This window comes from Corythoichthys intestinalis, unplaced genomic scaffold (assembly GCF_030265065.1).
Source record: "Corythoichthys intestinalis isolate RoL2023-P3 unplaced genomic scaffold, ASM3026506v1 HiC_scaffold_26, whole genome shotgun sequence".
Lineage (NCBI taxonomy): Eukaryota > Metazoa > Chordata > Actinopteri > Syngnathiformes > Syngnathidae > Corythoichthys > Corythoichthys intestinalis.
Window position 1 is genome coordinate 1,810,160 of NW_026651595.1, and position 19,710 is coordinate 1,829,869.

Genomic DNA, 19,710 nt, shown 5'->3' on the forward strand with positions numbered 1-19,710 from the left:
TCACCCAATAGTGTATTTTATCACAATCTAGTAGTTACATTTGGAAATTTAGTTCTAGGACATTTGGTTTGAGCGCAATCTTCAAACTTAATTTAAAAAAGTCATTTAAGCCTTTTCACAGTGAGATCTATGCGATATGGCCGAGAAATGTAATTTTGATGTTCACTCCCAAACCGCTGCACAGAAGTCAACCAAACTTCACCCAATAGTGTATTGTATCACAATCTAGTAGTTACATGTGGAAATTTGGTTCTAGGACATTTGATTTGAGCGCAATCCTCAAACTTAGGTCAAAAAAGCCATTTAAGCCTTTTCACAGTGAGATCTATGCGGTATGGCCGAGAAATGTAATTTTGATGTTAACTCCCAAACCGCTGCGCAGAAGTCAACCAAACTTCACCCAATAGTCTATTGTATCACAATCTAGTAGTTACATTTGGAAATTTGGTTCTAGGACATTTGATTTGAGCGCAATCCTCAAACTTAGGTCAAAAATGCCATTTAAGCCTTTTCACAGTGAGATCTACGCGATATGGCCGAGAAATGTAATTTTGATGTTAACTCCCAAACCGCTGCGCAGAAGTCAACCAAACTTCACCCAATAGTCTATTGTATCACAATGTAGTAGTTACATGTAAAAATTTGGTTCTAGGACATTTGATTTGAGCGCAATCCTCAAAACTTAGGTCAAAAAAGTCATTTAAGCCTTTTCACAGTGAGATCTATGCGATATGGCAGAGAAATGTAATTTTGATGTTAACTCCCAAACCGCTGCGCAGAAGTCAACCAAACTTCACCCAATAGTGTATTTTATCACAATCTAGTAGTTACATTTGGAAATTTAGTTCTAGGACATTTGGTTTGAGCGCAATCTTCAAACTTAATTAAAAAAAGTCATTTAAGCCTTTTCACAGTGAGATCTATGCGATATGGCCGAGAAATGTAATTTTGATGTTAACTCCCAAACCGCTACGCAGAAGTAAACCAAACTTCACCCAATAGTGTATTGTATCACAATCTAGTAGTTACATTTGGAAATTTAGTTCTAGGACATTTGGTTTGAGCGCAATCTTCAAACTTAATTAAAAAAAGTCATTTAAGCCTTTTCACAGTGAGATCTATGCGATATGGCTGAGAAATGTAATTTTGATGTTAACTCCCAAACCGCTGCGCAGAAGTCAACCAAACTTCACCCAATAGTGTATTGTATCACAATCTAGTAGTTACATGTGGAAATTTGGTTCTAGGACATTTGATTTGAGCGCAATCCTCAAACTTAGGTCAAAAAAGCCATTTAAGCCTTTTCACAGTGAGATCTATGCGATATGGCTGAGAAATGTAATTTTGATGTTAACTCCCAAACCGCTGCGCAGAAGTCAACCAAACTTCACCCAATAGTGTATTGTATCACAATCTAGTAGTTACATTTGGAAATTTGGTTCTAGGACATTTGGTTTGAGCGCAATCATCAAACTTAATTAAAAAAGTCATTTAAGCCTTTTCACAGTGAGGTCTACGCGATATGGCCGAGAAATGTAATTTTGATGTTAACTCCCAAACCGCTGCGCAGAAGTCAACCAAACTTCACCCAATAGTGTATTGTATCACAATCTAGTAGTTACATGTGGAAATTTGGTTCTAGGACATTTGATTTGAGCGCAATCCTCAAACTTAGGTCAAAAAAGCCATTTAAGCCTTTTCACAGTGAGATCTACGCGATATGGCCGAGAAATGTAATTTTGATGTTAACTCCCAAACCGCTACGCAGAAGTAAACCAAACTTCACCCAATAGTGTATTGTATCACAATCTAGTAGTTACATGTGGAAATTTGGTTCTAGGACATTTGATTTGAGCGCAATCCTCAAACTTAGGTCAAAAAAGCCATTTAAGCCTTTTCACAGTGAGATCTACGCGATATGGCCGAGAAATGTAATTTTGATGTTAACTCCCAAACCGCTGCGCAGAAGTCAACCAAACTTCACCCAATAGTGTATTGTATCACAATCTAGTAGTTACATTTGGAAATTTGGTTCTAGGACATTTGGTTTGAGAGCAATCATCAAACTTAATTAAAAAAGTCATTTAAGCCTTTTCACAGTGAGATCTATGCGATATGGCCGAGAAATGTAATTTTGATGTTAACTCCCAAACCGCTGCGCAGAAGTCAACCAAACTTCACCCAATAGTGTATTTTATCATAATCTAGTAGTTACATTTGGAAATTTAGTTCTAGGACATTTGGTTTGAGCGCAATCTTCAAACTTAATTAAAAAAAGTCATTTAAGCCTTTTCACAGTGAGATCAATGCGATATGGCCGAGAAATGTAATTTTGATGTTCACTCCCAAACCGCTGCACAGAAGTCAACCAAACTTCACCCAATAATGTATTGTATCACAATCTAGTAGTTACATGTGGAAATTTGGTTCTAGGACATTTGATTTGAGCGCAATCCTCAAACTTAGGTCAAAAAAGCCATTTAAGCCTTTTCACAGTGAGATCTATGCGGTATGGCCGAGAAATGTAATTTTGATGTTAACTCCCAAACCGCTGCGCAGAAGTCAACCAAACTTCACCCAATAGTCTATTGTATCACAATCTAGTAGTTACATTTGGAAATTTGGTTCTAGGACATTTGATTTGAGCGCAATCCTCAAACTTAGGTCAAAAATGCCATTTAAGCCTTTTCACAGTGAGATCTACGCGATATGGCCGAGAAATGTAATTTTGATGTTAACTCCCAAACCGCTGCGCAGAAGTCAACCAAACTTCACCCAATAGTCTATTGTATCACAATGTAGTAGTTACATGTAAAAATTTGGTTCTAGGACATTTGATTTGAGCGCAATCCTCAAACTTAGGTCAAAAAAGCCATTTAAGCCTTTTCACAGTGAGATCTACGCGATATGGCCGAGAAATGTAATTTTGATGTTAACTCCCAAACCGCTGCGCAGAAGTCAACCAAACTTCACCCAATAGTGTATTGTATCACAATCTAGTAGTTACATTTGAAAATTTCGTTCTAGGACATTTGGTTTGAGCGCAATCATCAAACTTAATTAAAAAAGTCATTTAAGCCTTTTCACAGTGAGATCTATGCGATATGGCCGAGAAATGTAATTTTGATGTTAACTCCCAAACCGCTGCGCAGAAGTCAACCAAACTTCACCGAATTGTGTATTTTATCACAATCTAGTAGTTACATTTGGAAATTTAGTTCTAGGACATTTGGTTTGAGCGCAATCTTCAAACTTAATTAAAAAAAGTCATTTAAGCCTTTTCACAGTGAGATCTATGCGATATGGCTGAGAAATGTAATTTTGATGTTAACTCCCAAACCGCTGCGCAGAAGTCAACCAAACTTCACCCAATAGTGTATTTTATCACAATCTAGTAGTTACATTTGGAAATTTAGTTCTAGGACATTTGGTTTGAGCGCAATCATCAAACTTAATTAAAAAAGTCATTTAAGCCTTTTCACAGTGAGATCTACGCGATATGGCCGAGAAATGTAATTTTGATGTTAACTCCCAAACCGCTGCGCAGAAGTCAACCAAACTTCACCCAATAGTGTATTGTATCACAATCTAGTAGTTACATGTGGAAATTTTGTTCTAGGACATTTGATTTGAGCGCAATCCTCAAACTTAGGTCAAAAAAGCCATTTAAGCCTTTTCACAGTGAGATCTATGCGATATGGCTGAGAAATGTAATTTTGATGTTAACTCCCAAACCGCTGCGCAGAAGTCAACCAAACTTCACCCAATAGTGTATTGTATCACAATCTAGTAGTTACATTTGGAAATTTGGTTCTAGGACATTTGGTTTGAGCGCAATCATCAAACTTAATTAAAAAAGTCATTTAAGCCTTTTCACAGTGAGATCTATGCGATATGGCTGAGAAATGTAATTTTGATGTTAACTCCCAAACCGCTGCGCAGAAGTCAACCAAACTTCACCCAATAGTGTATTTTATCACAATCTAGTAGTTACATTTGGAAATTTAGTTCTAGGACATTTGGTTTGAGCGCAATCATCAAACTTAATTAAAAAAGTCATTTAAGCCTTTTCACAGTGAGATCTACGCGATATGGCCGAGAAATGTAATTTTGATGTTAACTCCCAAACCGCTGCGCAGAAGTCAACCAAACTTCACCCAATAGTGTATTGTATCACAATCTAGTAGTTACATGTGGAAATTTGGTTCTAGGACATTTGATTTGAGCGCAATCCTCAAACTTAGGTCAAAAAAGCCATTTAAGCCTTTTCACAGTGAGATCTATGCGATATGGCTGAGAAATGTAATTTTGATGTTAACTCCCAAACCGCTGCGCAGAAGTCAACCAAACTTCACCCAATAGTGTATTGTATCACAATCTAGTAGTTACATTTGGAAATTTGGTTCTAGGACATTTGGTTTGAGCGCAATCATCAAACTTAATTAAAAAAGTCATTTAAGCCTTTTCACAGTGAGGTCTACGCGATATGGCCGAGAAATGTAATTTTGATGTTAACTCCCAAACCGCTGCGCAGAAGTCAACAAAACTTCACCCAATAGTGTATTGTATCACAATCTAGTAGTTACATGTGGAAATTTGGTTCTAGGACATTTGATTTGAGCGCAATCCTCAAACTTAGGTCAAAAAAGCCATTTAAGCCTTTTCACAGTGAGATCTACGCGATATGGCCGAGAAATGTAATTTTGATGTTAACTCCCAAACCGCTGCGCAGAAGTCAACCAAACTTCACCCAATAGTGTATTGTATCACAATCTAGTAGTTACATTTGGAAATTTCGTTCTAGGACATTTGGTTTGAGCGCAATCACCAAACTTAATTAAAAAAGTCATTTAAGCCTTTTCACAGTGAGATCTATGCGATATGGCCGAGAAATGTAATTTTGATGTTAACTCCCAAACCGCTGCGCAGAAGTCAACCAAACTTCACCCAATAGTGTATTTTATCACAATCTAGTAGTTACATTTGGAAATTTAGTTCTAGGACATTTGGTTTGAGCGCAATCTTCAAACTTAATTAAAAAAAGTAATTTAAGCCTTTTCACAGTGAGATCTACGCGATATGGCCGAGAAATGTAATTTTGATGTTAACTCCCAAACCGCTGCGCAGAAGTCAACCAAACTTCATCCAATAGTGTATTGTATCACAATCTAGTAGTTACATGTGGAAATTTGGTTCTAGGACATTTGATTTGAGCGCAATCCTCAAACTTAGGTCAAAAAAGCCATTTAAGCCTTTTCACAGTGAGATCTATGCGATATGGCCGAGAAATGTAATTTTGATGTTAACTCCCAAACCGCTGCGCAGAAGTCAACCAAACTTCACCCAATAGTGTATTGTATCACAATCTAGTAGTTACATGTGGAAATTTGGTTCTAGGACATTTGATTTGAGCGCAATCCTCAAACTTAGGTCAAAAAATCCATTTAATCCTTTTCACAGTGAGATCTATGCGATATGGCCGATAAATGTAATTTTGATGTTAACTCCCAAACCGCTGCGCAGAAGTCAACCAAACTTCACCCAATAGTGTATTGTATCACAATCTAGTAGTTACATTTGGAAATTTGGTTCTAGGACATTTGGTTTGAGCGCAATCATCAAACTTAATTAAAAAAGTCATTTAAGCCTTTTCACAGTGAGATCTATGCGATATGGCCGAGAAATGTAATTTTGATGTTAACTCCCAAACCGCTGCGCAGAAGTCAACCAAACTTCACCCAATAGTGTATTGTATCACAATCTAGTAGTTACATTTGGAAATTTGGTTCTAGGACATTTGGTTTGAGCGCAATCATCAAACTTAATTAAAAAAGTCATTTAAGCCTTTTCACAGTGAGATCTACGCGATATGGCCGAGAAATGTAATTTTGATGTTAACTCCCAAACCGCTGCGCAGAAGTAAACCAAACTTCACCCAATAGTGTATTGTATCACAATCTAGTAGTTACATGTGGAAATTTGGTTCTAGGACATTTGATTTGAGCGCAATCCTCAAACTTAGGTCAAAAAAGCCATTTAAGCCTTTTCACAGTGAGATCTACGCGATATGGCCGAGAAATGTAATTTTGATGTTAACTCCCAAACCGCTGCGCAGAAGTCAACCAAACTTCACCCAATAGTCTATTGTATCACAATGTAGTAGTTACATGTAAAAATTTGGTTCTAGGACATTTGATTTGAGCGCAATCCTCAAACTTAGGTCAAAAAAGCCATTTAAGCCTTTTCACAGTGAGATCTACGCGATATGGCCGAGAAATGTAATTTTGATGTTAACTCCCAAACCGCTGCGCAGAAGTCAACCAAACTTCACCCAATAGTGTATTGTATCACAATCTAGTAGTTACATTTGAAAATTTCGTTCTAGGACATTTGGTTTGAGCGCAATCATCAAACTTAATTAAAAAAGTCATTTAAGCCTTTTCACAGTGAGATCTATGCGATATGGCCGAGAAATGTAATTTTGATGTTAACTCCCAAACCGCTGCGCAGAAGTCAACCAAACTTCACCCAATAGTGTATTTTATCACAATCTAGTAGTTACATTTGGAAATTTAGTTCTAGGACATTTGGTTTGAGCGCAATCTTCAAACTTAATTAAAAAAAGTCATTTAAGCCTTTTCACAGTGAGATCTATGCGATATGGCTGAGAAATGTAATTTTGATGTTAACTCCCAAACCGCTGCGCAGAAGTCAACCAAACTTCACCCAATAGTGTATTTTATCACAATCTAGTAGTTACATTTGGAAATTTAGTTCTAGGACATTTGGTTTGAGCGCAATCTTCAAACTTAATTAAAAAAAGTAATTTAAGCCTTTTCACAGTGAGATCTACGCGATATGGCCGAGAAATGTAATTTTGATGTTAACTCCCAAACCGCTGCGCAGAAGTCAACCAAACTTCACCCAATAGTGTATTGTATCACAATCTAGTAGTTACATGTGGAAATTTGGTTCTAGGACATTTGATTTGAGCGCAATCCTCAAACTTAGGTCAAAAAAGCCATTTAAGCCTTTTCACAGTGAGATCTATGCGATATGGCCGAGAAATGTAATTTTGATGTTAACTCCCAAACCGCTGCGCAGAAGTCAACCAAACTTCACCCAATAGTGTATTGTATCACAATCTAGTAGTTACATGTGGAAATTTGGTTCTAGGACATTTGATTTGAGCGCAATCCTCAAACTTAGGTCAAAAAAGCCATTTAATCCTTTTCACAGTGAGATCTATGCGATATGGCCGAGAAATGTAATTTTGATGTTAACTCCCAAACCGCTGCGCAGAAGTCAACCAAACTTCACCCAATAGTGTATTGTATCACAATCTAGTAGTTACATTTGGAAATTTGGTTCTAGGACATTTGGTTTGAGCGCAATCATCAAACTTAATTAAAAAAGTCATTTAAGCCTTTTCACAGTGAGATCTATGCGATATGGCCGAGAAATGTAATTTTGATGTTAACTCCCAAACCGCTGCGCAGAAGTCAACCAAACTTCACCCAATAGTGTATTGTATCACAATCTAGTAGTTACATTTGGAAATTTGGTTCTAGGACATTTGGTTTGAGCGCAATCATCAAACTTAATTAAAAAAGTCATTTAAGCCTTTTCACAGTGAGATCTACGCGATATGGCCGAGAAATGTAATTTTGATGTTAACTCCCAAACCGCTGCGCAGAAGTCAACCAAACTTCACCCAATAGTGTATTTTATCACAATCTAGTAGTTACATTTGGAAATTTAGTTCTAGGACATTTGGTTTGAGCGCAATCATCAAACTTAATTAAAAAAGTCATTTAAGCCTTTTCACAGTGAGATCTACGCAATATGGCCGAGAAATGTAATTTTGATGTTAACTCCCAAACCGCTGCGCAGAAGTCAACCAAACTTCACCCAATAGTGTATTGTATCACAATCTAGTAGTTACATGTGGAAATTTGGTTCTAGGACATTTGATTTGAGCGCAATCCTCAAACTTAGGTCAAAAAAGCCATTTAAGCCTTTTCACAGTGAGATCTACGCGATATGGCCGAGAAATGTAATTTTGATGTTAACTCCCAAACCGCTGCGCAGAAGTCAACCAAACTTCACCCAATAGTGTATTGTATCACAATCTAGTAGTTACATTTGGAAATTTCGTTCTAGGACATTTGGTTTGAGCGCAATCATCAAACTTAATTAAAAAAGTCATTTAAGCCTTTTCACAGTGAGATCTATGCGATATGGCCGAGAAATGTAATTTTGATAATAACTCCCAAACCGCTGCGCAGAAGTCAACCAAACTTCACCCAATAGTGTATTTTATCACAATCTAGTAGTTACATTTGGAAATTTACTTCTAGGACATTTGGTTTGAGCGCAATCTTCAAACTTAATTAAAAAAAGTAATTTAAGCCTTTTCACAGTGAGATCTACGCGATATGGCCGAGAAATGTAATTTTGATGTTAACTCCCAAACCGCTGCGCAGAAGTCAACCAAACTTCACCCAATAGTGTATTGTATCACAATCTAGTAGTTACATGTGGAAATTTGGTTCTAGGACATTTGATTTGAGCGCAATCCTCAAACTTAGGTCAAAAAAGCCATTTAAGCCTTTTCACAGTGAGATCTATGCGATATGGCCGAGAAATGTAATTTTGATGTTAACTCCCAAACCGCTGCGCAGAAGTCAACCAAACTTCACCCAATAGTGTATTGTATCACAATCTAGTAGTTACATGTGGAAATTTGGTTCTAGGACATTTGATTTGAGCGCAATCCTCAAACTTAGGTCAAAAAAGCCATTTAATCCTTTTCACAGTGAGATCTATGCGATATGGCCGAGAAATGTAATTTTGATGTTAACTCCCAAACCGCTGCGCAGAAGTCAACCAAACTTCACCCAATAGTGTATTGTATCACAATCTAGTAGTTACATTTGGAAATTTGGTTCTAGGACATTTGGTTTGAGCGCAATCATCAAACTTAATTAAAAAAGTCATTTAAGCCTTTTCACAGTGAGATCTACGCAATATGGCCGAGAAATGTAATTTTGATGTTAACTCCCAAACCGCTGCGCAGAAGTCAACCAAACTTCACCCAATAGTGTATTGTATCACAATCTAGTAGTTACATGTGGAAATTTGGTTCTAGGACATTTGATTTGAGCGCAATCCTCAAACTTAGGTCAAAAAAGCCATTTAAGCCTTTTCACAGTGAGATCTACGCGATATGGCCGAGAAATGTAATTTTGATGTTAACTCCCAAACCGCTGCGCAGAAGTCAACCAAACTTCACCCAATAGTGTATTGTATCACAATCTAGTAGTTACATTTGGAAATTTGGTTCTAGGACATTTGGTTTGAGCGCAATCATCAAACTTAATTAAAAAAGTCATTTAAGCCTTTTCACAGTGAGGTCTACGCGATATGGCCGAGAAATGTAATTTTGATGTTAACTCCCAAACCGCTGCGCAGAAGTCAACAAAACTTCACCCAATAGTGTATTGTATCACAATCTAGTAGTTACATGTGGAAATTTGGTTCTAGGACATTTGATTTGAGCGCAATCCTCAAACTTAGGTCAAAAAAGCCATTTAAGCCTTTTCACAGTGAGATCTACGCGATATGGCCGAGAAATGTAATTTTGATGTTAACTCCCAAACCGCTGCGCAGAAGTCAACCAAACTTCACCCAATAGTGTATTGTATCACAATCTAGTAGTTACATTTGGAAATTTGGTTCTAGGACATTTGGTTTGAGCGCAATCATCAAACTTAATTAAAAAAGTCATTTAAGCCTTTTCACAGTGAGATCTATGCGATATGGCCGAGAAATGTAATTTTGATGTTAACTCCCAAACCGCTGCGCAGAAGTCAACCAAACTTCACCCAATAGTGTATTGTATCACAATCTAGTAGTTACATTTGGAAATTTGGTTCTAGGACATTTGGTTTGAGCGCATTCATCAAACTTAATTAAAAAAGTCATTTAAGCCTTTTCACAGTGAGATCTACGCGATATGGCCGAGAAATGTAATTTTGATGTTAACTCCCAAACCGCTGCGCAGAAGTCAACCAAACTTCACCCAATAGTGTATTGTATCACAATCTAGTAGTTACATTTGGAAATTTGGTTCTAGGACATTTGGTTTGAGCGCAATCATCAAACTTAATTAAAAAAGTCATTTAAGCCTTTTCACAGTGAGATCTATGCGATATGGCTGAGAAATGTAATTTTGATGTTAACTCCCAAACCGCTGCGCAGAAGTCAACCAAACTTCACCCAATAGTGTATTTTATCACAATCTAGTAGTTACATTTGGAAATTTAGTTCTAGGACATTTGGTTTGAGCGCAATCATCAAACTTAATTAAAAAAGTCATTTAAGCCTTTTCACAGTGAGATCTACGCGATATGGCCGAGAAATGTAATTTTGATGTTAACTCCCAAACCGCTGCGCAGAAGTCAACCAAACTTCACCCAATAGTGTATTGTATCACAATCTAGTAGTTACATGTGGAAATTTGTTTCTAGGACATTTGATTTGAGCGCAATCCTCAAACTTAGGTCAAAAAAGCCATTTAAGCCTTTTCACAGTGAGATCTATGCGATATGGCTGAGAAATGTAATTTTGATGTTAACTCCCAAACCGCTGCGCAGAAGTCAACCAAACTTCACCCAATAGTGTATTGTATCACAATCTAGTAGTTACATTTGGAAATTTGGTTCTAGGACATTTGGTTTGAGCGCAATCATCAAACTTAATTAAAAAAGTCATTTAAGCCTTTTCACAGTGAGATCTATGCGATATGGCCGAGAAATGTAATTTTGATAATAACTCCCAAACCGCTGCGCAGAAGTCAACCAAACTTCACCCAATAGTGTATTTTATGACAATCTAGTAGTTACATTTGGAAATTTAGTTCTAGGACATTTGGTTTGAGCGCAATCTTCAAACTTAATTAAAAAAAGTAATTTAAGCCTTTTCACAGTGAGATCTACGCGATATGGCCGAGAAATGTAATTTTGATGTTAACTCCCAAACCGCTGCGCAGAAGTCAACCAAACTTCACCCAATAGTGTATTGTATCACAATCTAGTAGTTACATGTGGAAATTTGGTTCTAGGACATTTGATTTGAGCGCAATCCTCAAACTTAGGTCAAAAAAGCCATTTAAGCCTTTTCACAGTGAGATCTATGCGATATGGCCGAGAAATGTAATTTTGATGTTAACTCCCAAACCGCTGCGCAGAAGTCAACCAAACTTCACCCAATAGTGTATTGTATCACAATCTAGTAGTTACATGTGGAAATTTGGTTCTAGGACATTTGATTTGAGCGCAATCCTCAAACTTAGGTCAAAAAAGCCATTTAATCCTTTTCACAGTGAGATCTATGCGATATGGCCGAGAAATGTAATTTTGATGTTAACTCCCAAACCGCTGCGCAGAAGTCAACCAAACTTCACCCAATAGTGTATTGTATCACAATCTAGTAGTTACATTTGGAAATTTGGTTCTAGGACATTTGGTTTGAGCGCAATCATCAAACTTAATTAAAAAAGTCATTTAAGCCTTTTCACAGTGAGATCTATGCGATATGGCCGAGAAATGTAATTTTGATGTTAACTCCCAAACCGCTGCGCAGAAGTCAACCAAACTTCACCCAATAGTGTATTGTATCACAATCTAGTAGTTACATTTGGAAATTTGGTTCTAGGACATTTGGTTTGAGCGCATTCATCAAACTTAATTAAAAAAGTCATTTAAGCCTTTTCACAGTGAGATCTACGCGATATGGCCGAGAAATGTAATTTTGATGTTAACTCCCAAACCGCTGCGCAGAAGTCAACCAAACTTCACCCAATAGTGTATTGTATCACAATCTAGTAGTTACATTTGGAAATTTGGTTCTAGGACATTTGGTTTGAGCGCAATCATCAAACTTAATTAAAAAAGTCATTTAAGCCTTTTCACAGTGAGATCTATGCGATATGGCTGAGAAATGTAATTTTGATGTTAACTCCCAAACCGCTGCGCAGAAGTCAACCAAACTTCACCCAATAGTGTATTTTATCACAATCTAGTAGTTACATTTGGAAATTTAGTTCTAGGACATTTGGTTTGAGCGCAATCATCAAACTTAATTAAAAAAGTCATTTAAGCCTTTTCACAGTGAGATCTACGCGATATGGCCGAGAAATGTAATTTTGATGTTAACTCCCAAACCGCTGCGCAGAAGTCAACCAAACTTCACCCAATAGTGTATTGTATCACAATCTAGTAGTTACATGTGGAAATTTGTTTCTAGGACATTTGATTTGAGCGCAATCCTCAAACTTAGGTCAAAAAAGCCATTTAAGCCTTTTCACAGTGAGATCTATGCGATATGGCTGAGAAATGTAATTTTGATGTTAACTCCCAAACCGCTGCGCAGAAGTCAACCAAACTTCACCCAATAGTGTATTGTATCACAATCTAGTAGTTACATTTGGAAATTTGGTTCTAGGACATTTGGTTTGAGCGCAATCATCAAACTTAATTAAAAAAGTCATTTAAGCCTTTTCACAGTGAGGTCTACGCGATATGGCCGAGAAATGTAATTTTGATGTTAACTCCCAAACCGCTGCGCAGAAGTCAACAAAACTTCACCCAATAGTGTATTGTATCACAATCTAGTAGTTACATGTGGAAATTTGGTTCTAGGACATTTGATTTGAGCGCAATCCTCAAACTTAGGTCAAAAAAGCCATTTAAGCCTTTTCACAGTGAGATCTACGCGATATGGCCGAGAAATGTAATTTTGATGTTAACTCCCAAACCGCTGCGCAGAAGTCAACCAAACTTCACCCAATAGTGTATTGTATCACAATCTAGTAGTTACATTTGGAAATTTGGTTCCAGGACATTTGGTTTGAGCGCAATCATCAAACTTAATTAAAAAAGTCATTTAAGCCTTTTCACAGTGAGGTCTACGCGATATGGCCGAGAAATGTAATTTTGATGTTAACTCCCAAACCGCTGCGCAGAAGTCAACAAAACTTCACCCAATAGTGTATTGTATCACAATCTAGTAGTTACATGTGGAAATTTGGTTCTAGGACATTTGATTTGAGCGCAATCCTCAAACTTAGGTCAAAAAAGCCATTTAAGCCTTTTCACAGTGAGATCTACGCGATATGGCCGAGAAATGTAATTTTGATGTTAACTCCCAAACCGCTGCGCAGAAGTCAACCAAACTTCACCCAATAGTGTATTGTATCACAATCTAGTAGTTACATTTGGAAATTTCGTTCTAGGACATTTGGTTTGAGCGCAATCATCAAACTTAATTAAAAAAGTCATTTAAGCCTTTTCACAGTGAGATCTATGCGATATGGCCGAGAAATGTAATTTTGATAATAACTCCCAAACCGCTGCGCAGAAGTCAACCAAACTTCACCCAATAGTGTATTTTATGACAATCTAGTAGTTACATTTGGAAATTTAGTTCTAGGACATTTGGTTTGAGCGCAATCTTCAAACTTAATTAAAAAAAGTAATTTAAGCCTTTTCACAGTGAGATCTACGCGATATGGCCGAGAAATGTAATTTTGATGTTAACTCCCAAACCGCTGCGCAGAAGTCAACCAAACTTCACCCAATAGTGTATTGTATCACAATCTAGTAGTTACATGTGGAAATTTGGTTCTAGGACATTTGATTTGAGCGCAATCCTCAAACTTAGGTCAAAAAAGCCATTTAAGCCTTTTCACAGTGAGATCTATGCGATATGGCCGAGAAATGTAATTTTGATGTTAACTCCCAAACCGCTGCGCAGAAGTCAACCAAACTTCACCCAATAGTGTATTGTATCACAATCTAGTAGTTACATGTGGAAATTTGGTTCTAGGACATTTGATTTGAGCGCAATCCTCAAACTTAGGTCAAAAAAGCCATTTAATCCTTTTCACAGTGAGATCTATGCGATATGGCCGAGAAATGTAATTTTGATGTTAACTCCCAAACCGCTGCGCAGAAGTCAACCAAACTTCACCCAATAGTGTATTGTATCACAATCTAGTAGTTACATTTGGAAATTTGGTTCTAGGACATTTGGTTTGAGCGCAATCATCAAACTTAATTAAAAAAGTCATTTAAGCCTTTTCACAGTGAGATCTATGCGATATGGCCGAGAAATGTAATTTTGATGTTAACTCCCAAACCGCTGCGCAGAAGTCAACCAAACTTCACCCAATAGTGTATTGTATCACAATCTAGTAGTTACATTTGAAAATTTGGTTCTAGGACATTTGGTTTGAGCGCAATCATCAAACTTAATTAAAAAAGTCATTTAAGCCTTTTCACAGTGAGATCTATGCGATATGGCCGAGAAATGTAATTTTGATGTTCACTCCCAAACCGCTGCGCAGAAGTCAACCAAACTTCACCCATTAGTGTATTGTATCACAATCTAGTAGTTACATGTGGAAATTTGGTTCTAGGACATTTGATTTGAGCGCAATCCTCAAACTTAGGTCAAAAAAGCCATTTAAGCCTTTTCACAGTGAGATCTATGCGATATGGCCGAGAAATGTAATTTTGATGTTAACTCCCAAACCGCTGCGCAGAAGTCAACCAAACTTCACCCAATAGTGTATTTTATCACAATCTAGTAGTTGCATTTGGAAATTTAGTTCTAGGACATTTGGTTTGAGCGCAATCATCAAACTTAATTAAAAAAGTCATTTAAGCCTTTTCACAGTGAGATCTACGCAATATGGCCGAGAAATGTAATTTTGATGTTAACTCCCAAACCGCTGCGAAGAAGTCAACCAAACTTCACCCAATAGTGTATTGTATCACAATCTAGTAGTTACATGTGGAAATTTGGTTCTAGGACATTTGATTTGAGCGCAATCCTCAAACTTAGGTCAAAAAAGCCATTTAAGCCTTTTCACAGTGAGATCTACGCGATATGGCCGAGAAATGTAATTTTGATGTTAACTCCCAAACCGCTGCGCAGAAGTCAACCAAACTTCACCCAATAGTGTATTGTATCACAATCTAGTAGTTACATTTGGAAATTTGGTTCCAGGACATTTGGTTTGAGCGCAATCATCAAACTTAATTAAAAAAGTCATTTAAGCCTTTTCACAGTGAGGTCTACGCGATATGGCCGAGAAATGTAATTTTGATGTTAACTCCCAAACCGCTGCGCAGAAGTCAACAAAACTTCACCCAATAGTGTATTGTATCACAATCTAGTAGTTACATGTGGAAATTTGGTTCTAGGACATTTGATTTGAGCGCAATCCTCAAACTTAGGTCAAAAAAGCCATTTAAGCCTTTTCACAGTGAGATCTACGCGATATGGCCGAGAAATGTAATTTTGATGTTAACTCCCAAACCGCTGCGCAGAAGTCAACCAAACTTCACCCAATAGTGTATTGTATCACAATCTAGTAGTTACATTTGGAAATTTCGTTCTAGGACATTTGGTTTGAGCGCAATCATCAAACTTAATTAAAAAAGTCATTTAAGCCTTTTCACAGTGAGATCTATGCGATATGGCCGAGAAATGTAATTTTGATAATAACTCCCAAACCGCTGCGCAGAAGTCAACCAAACTTCACCCAATAGTGTATTTTATGACAATCTAGTAGTTACATTTGGAAATTTAGTTCTAGGACATTTGGTTTGAGCGCAATCTTCAAACTTAATTAAAAAAAGTAATTTAAGCCTTTTCACAGTGAGATCTACGCGATATGGCCGAGAAATGTAATTTTGATGTTAACTCCCAAACCGCTGCGCAGAAGTCAACCAAACTTCACCCAATAGTGTATTGTATCACAATCTAGTAGTTACATGTGGAAATTTGGTTCTAGGACATTTGATTTGAGCGCAATCCTCAAACTTAGGTCAAAAAAGCCATTTAAGCCTTTTCACAGTGAGATCTATGCGATATGGCCGAGAAATGTAATTTTGATGTTAACTCCCAAACCGCTGCGCAGAAGTCAACCAAACTTCACCCAATAGTGTATTGTATCACAATCTAGTAGTTACATGTGGAAATTTGGTTCTAGGACATTTGATTTGAGCGCAATCCTCAAACTTAGGTCAAAAAAGCCATTTAATCCTTTTCACAGTGAGATCTATGCGATATGGCCGAGAAATGTAATTTTGATGTTAACTCCCAAACCGCTGCGCAGAAGTCAACCAAACTTCACCCAATAGTGTATTGTATCACAATCTAGTAGTTACATTTGGAAATTTGGTTCTAGGACATTTGGTTTGAGCGCAATCATCAAACTTAATTAAAAAAGTCATTTAAGCCTTTTCACAGTGAGATCTATGCGATATGGCCGAGAAATGTAATTTTGATGTTAACTCCCAAACCGCTGCGCAGAAGTCAACCAAACTTCACCCAATAGTGTATTGTATCACAATCTAGTAGTTACATTTGGAAATTTGGTTCTAGGACATTTGGTTTGAGCGCAATCATCAAACTTAATTAAAAAAGTCATTTAAGCCTTTTCACAGTGAGATCTACGCGATATGGCCGAGAAATGTAATTTTGATGTTAACTCCCAAACCGCTGCGCAGAAGTAAACCAAACTTCACCCAATAGTGTATTGTATCACAATCTAGTAGTTACATGTGGAAATTTGGTTCTAGGACATTTGATTTGAGCGCAATCCTCAAACTTAGGTCAAAAAAGCCATTTAAGCCTTTTCACAGTGAGATCTACGCGATATGGCCGAGAAATGTAATTTTGATGTTAACTCCCAAACCGCTGCGCAGAAGTCAACCAAACTTCACCCAATAGTGTATTGTATCACAATCTAGTAGTTACATTTGGAAATTTCGTTCTAGGACATTTGGTTTGAGCGCAATCATCAAACTTAATTAAAAAAGTCATTTAAGCCTTTTCACAGTGAGATCTATGCGATATGGCCGAGAAATGTAATTTTGATGTTAACTCCCAAACCGCTGCGCAGAAGTCAACCAAACTTCACCCAATAGTGTATTTTATCACAATCTAGTAGTTACATTTGGAAATTTAGTTCTAGGACATTTGGTTTGAGCGCAATCTTCAAACTTAATTAAAAAAGTCATTTAAGCCTTTTCACAGTGAGATCTATGCGATATGGCCGAGAAATGTAATTTTGATGTTCACTCCCAAACCGCTGCGCAGAAGTCAACCAAACTTCACCCAATAGTGTATTGTATCACAATCTAGTAGGTACATGTGGAAATTTGGTTGTAGGACATTTGATTTGAGCGCAATCCTCAAACTTAGGTCAAAAAAGCCATTTAAGCCTTTTCACAGTGAGATCTATGCGATATGGCCGAGAAATGTAATTTTGATGTTAACTCCCAAACCGCTGCGCAGAAGTCAACCAAATTTCACCCAATAGTGTATTGTATCACAATCTAGTAGTTACATGTAAAAATTTGGTTCTAGGACATTTGATTTGAGCGCAATCCTCAAACTTAGGTCAAAAAAGCCATTTAAGCCTTTTCACAGTGAGATCTACGCGATATGGCCGAGAAATGTATTTTTGATGTTAACTCCCAAACCGCTGCGCAGAAGTCAACCAAACTTCACCCAATAGTGTATTGTATCACAATCTAGTAGTTACATTTGAACATTTCGTTCTAGGACATTTGGTTTGAGCGCAATCATCAAACTTAATTAAAAAAGTCATTTAAGCCTTTTCACAGTGAGATCTATGCGATATGGCCGAGAAATGTAATTTTGATGTTCACTCCCAAACCGCTGCGCAGAAGTCAACCAAACTTCACCCATTAGTGTATTGTATCACAATCTAGTAGTTACATGTGGAAATTTGGTTCTAGGACATTTGATTTGAGCGCAATCCTCAAACTTAGGTCAAAAAAGCCATTTAAGCCTTTTCACAGTGAGATCTATGCGATATGGCCGAGAAATGTAATTTTGATGTTAACTCCCAAACCGCTGCGCAGAAGTCAACCAAACTTCACCCAATAGTGTATTTTATCACAATCTAGTAGTTACATTTGGAAATTTAGTTCTAGGACATTTGGTTTGAGCGCAATCATCAAACTTAATTAAAAAAGTCATTTAAGCCTTTTCACAGTGAGATCTACGCAATATGGCCGAGAAATGTAATTTTGATGTTAACTCCCAAACCGCTGCGCAGAAGTCAACCAAACTTCACCCAATAGTGTATTGTATCACAATCTAGTAGTTACATGTGGAAATTTGGTTCTAGGACATTTGATTTGAGCGCAATCCTCAAACTTAGGTCAAAAAAGCCATTTAAGCCTTTTCACAGTGAGATCTACGCGATATGGCCGAGAAATGTAATTTTGATGTTAACTCCCAAACCGCTGCGCAGAAGTCAACCAAACTTCACCCAATAGTGTATTGTATCAAAATCTAGTAGTTACATTTGGAAATTTGGTTCTAGGACATTTGGTTTGAGCGCAATCATCAAACTTAATTAAAAAAGTCATTAAAGCCTTTTCACAGTGAGGTCTACGCGATATGGCCGAGAAATGTAATTTTGATGTTAACTCCCAAACCGCTGCGCAGAAGTCAACAAAACTTCACCCAATAGTGTATTGTATCACAATCTAGTAGTTACATGTGGAAATTTGGTTCTTGGACATTTGATTTGAGCGCAATCCTCAAACTTAGGTCAAAAAAGCCATTTAAGCCTTTTCACAGTGAGATCTACGCGATATGGCCGAGAAATGTAATTTTGATGTTAACTCCCAAACCGCTGCGCAGAAGTCAACCAAACTTCACCCAATAGTGTATTGTATCACAATCTAGTAGTTACATTTGGAAATTTCGTTCTAGGACATTTGGTTTGAGCGCAATCATCAAACTTAATTAAAAAAGTCATTTAAGCCTTTTCACAGTGAGATCTATGCGATATGGCCGAGAAATGTAATTTTGATAATAACTCCCAAACCGCTGCGCAGAAGTCAACCAAACTTCACCCAATAGTGTATTTTATGACAATCTAGTAGTTACATTTGGAAATTTAGTTCTAGGACATTTGGTTTGAGCGCAATCTTCAAACTTAATTAAAAAAAGTAATTTAAGCCTTTTCACAGTGAGATCTACGCGATATGGCCGAGAAATGTAATTTTGATGTTAACTCCCAAACCGCTGCGCAGAAGTCAACCAAACTTCACCCAATAGTGTATTGTATCACAATCTAGTAGTTACATGTGGAAATTTGGTTCTAGGACATTTGATTTGAGCGCAATCCTCAAACTTAGGTCAAAAAAGCCATTTAAGCCTTTTCACAGTGAGATCTATGCGATATGGCCGAGAAATGTAATTTTGATGTTAACTCCCAAACCGCTGCGCAGAAGTCAACCAAACTTCACCCAATAGTGTATTGTATCACAATCTAGTAGTTACATGTGGAAATTTGGTTCTAGGACATTTGATTTGAGCGCAATCCTCAAACTTAGGTCAAAAAAGCCATTTAATCCTTTTCACAGTGAGATCTATGCGATATGGCCGAGAAATGTAATTTTGATGTTAACTCCCAAACCGCTGCGCAGAAGTCAACCAAACTTCACCCAATAGTGTATTGTATCACAATCTAGTAGTTACATTTGGAAATTTGGTTCTAGGACATTTGGTTTGAGCGCAATCATCAAACTTAATTAAAAAAGTCATTTAAGCCTTTTCACAGTGAGATCTATGCGATATGGCCGAGAAATG